Source organism: Notothenia rossii (assembly GCF_949606895.1).
Source record: "Notothenia rossii genome assembly, chromosome: 4".
Lineage (NCBI taxonomy): Eukaryota > Metazoa > Chordata > Actinopteri > Perciformes > Nototheniidae > Notothenia > Notothenia rossii.
In genome coordinates, this window is record NC_136902.1 from 6,553,926 (window position 1) to 6,556,030 (window position 2,105).

The 2,105-nt window shown below is 40.1% G+C and overlaps 1 long non-coding RNA gene across 1 annotated transcript in view; it reads left to right on the forward strand.

The window, feature by feature from the left end:
• Window positions 1-1,152, forward strand: part of LOC307037247 — a 2,312-nt gene extending 1,160 nt beyond the window's left edge. Inside the window, exon 2 of the long non-coding RNA XR_013807640.1 lies at window positions 1-1,152. This exon is cut by the window's left edge and continues 582 nt beyond it. This is a non-coding gene — a long non-coding RNA (uncharacterized lncRNA).
• Window positions 1,153-2,105: the final 953 nt, after the last annotated feature.

Genomic DNA, 2,105 nt, shown 5'->3' on the forward strand with positions numbered 1-2,105 from the left:
TGCGGGTTCGGGTCGGGTTGCGGATCATGTGCCGGCGGGTCGGGTCGGGTTGCGGGACTAATTGGCAATATGTGCGGGTAGCGGGGCGGGTTCGGTACTGCACGTCACGGGTGCGGGGCGGGAGCGGGTCTTGAAAATCAGACCCGTGCAGGACTCTGCCAGATAGAAGACACCGACGAGAAACCAAGGTGCATTATTAGCCACCCAGGCTTTAGAGAAGGCTGTCTCAGTGTTTGGACACTGAAAATAGCGTATCTTCAATACAAACAACAACACAGAGCAGTTGATGGCCCACTACACCAGTAAGTAAATATTGATTGACCCAACTGCCTATTGCAGCTTTGCTTTCATATAATACTTTTAGTCGCTACAGATATGGTACACTTTTAAAGATACCATTAAACTCTTTCAAGCAGTCAAAAACAGCTTGGCTTTTATTTTTTCTGTGTATGCAAGTTCAATGTATGCTTGAGAAAAGAAACAACTACACATGTGAGGAAATATATAAGAGGTCTATGATTCTGTCAAGCAGTCATGTACAACCTCATATTTATTTTGTACAAGTAAAATACAAATATCATGTTATAAGCCAATTTGTAACAATTGCTACATAATAGTAGGCTACTACATAACATTTTATTTTTCTCCAAATATATTTATAATCTGTATACTTTTTTTTCATTAGGAAGTATCGATATACAGCTTATCGACAGTTTGTACGTTGGTGCTGGGGTGTAGGCCTACTCGGCCCAAAAATCAGAGTCCCGCTGCATGTGCTGTAACCGAGATACGGAAGACTTACCCTGAGCCGGGAGGCCGCTATCAGGGATTTCAATGGCCAAATCTGTAATTTGACATAAGTCATGCAGCTGAACTGGTTAAAATGGTTTCGCATGATGTAAATAATTTACAAAGTACATCATTTACAATATTATTTTTCCAAAGAAACATGTAAATATAACAACATTTTCCAAATCACAAATTTGTAAGATTGTATTAATTTACTGTTTGATAAATAAAAAAGGGTTCTTTTGTTAATTTTTCACTTGTAACATTTTATCTTTATTGCAGTGTACATTAGTCTATTTTGGTATATGTGCGAGCCCACAAATAATTAAAAGTGGTAAAAATAATAAAGATATTCAGACATAATTCATTTTTGGCCTTACTTATTTCACTTCAACTTTTATATATTTCAGTCACTAGGCAAGTTCACTGTACTCTGGTGACATTTAGCTCAAGCTGGCATAACACCTGTAGTAACTTAATTCTGACCCGAGTTTTGTGCACAATCTTCCAGCACCCATGATCAATGTTTATAGCAATCAGGAAACATTCACAGCTCACAACTACACATCGCTTCCCCATCATGAATTGTTAGATAACAAAAGTTTAGCGAGGTCCGGTTACACATATGTTGAGCGAAAATAGCGGAAGGATACAAAACAAACAATCCAGACGAGGCTGGTGTTTGCCACGTGTGACGTCACACAGCTGGGTTAATGGCTGGCAAGCTTTTCGCTACCGGAGCGGAATAACACGGGAAAGTGGCACACATTTCATGTTATTTGGGGGGTATTTATGGAAAGAATCATTGATGTTGATATGTCAAATGAAACAGTGGAAAGTGATGAAGCGATTTATTAACACAGAATAACTTTTATTTTGGACATTACATGGACTTTAACCTGTTCCACACCTATGTAGACGACTTGGGCTCATCCGGGATTTGAACCCGGGACCTCTCGCACCCTAAGCGAGAATCATACCCCTAGACCAACGAGCCATGACAAAAGACAATGTTTCTGTCTTCCGCACGACAGCCTGCTTAGATGACAATGCAAAAAAAGTTTTCTATGAATTGCACTATGCCTTGGATGAAAATGCATGGCTTCTCTACACAGAAGATGAGCCTTGATCATATGTTGCCCCAACTGATCAAGTATTTGTAAAAAATTGTGAAGTAAACATTGCTTCCAACAAACTTTTCTTGCTAATTAAACTTAACCTGTTCCACAACTATGTAGACGACTTGGGGCTCGTCCGGGATTTGAACCCGGGACCTCTCGCACCCAAAGCGAGAATCATACCCCTAGACCAACGAG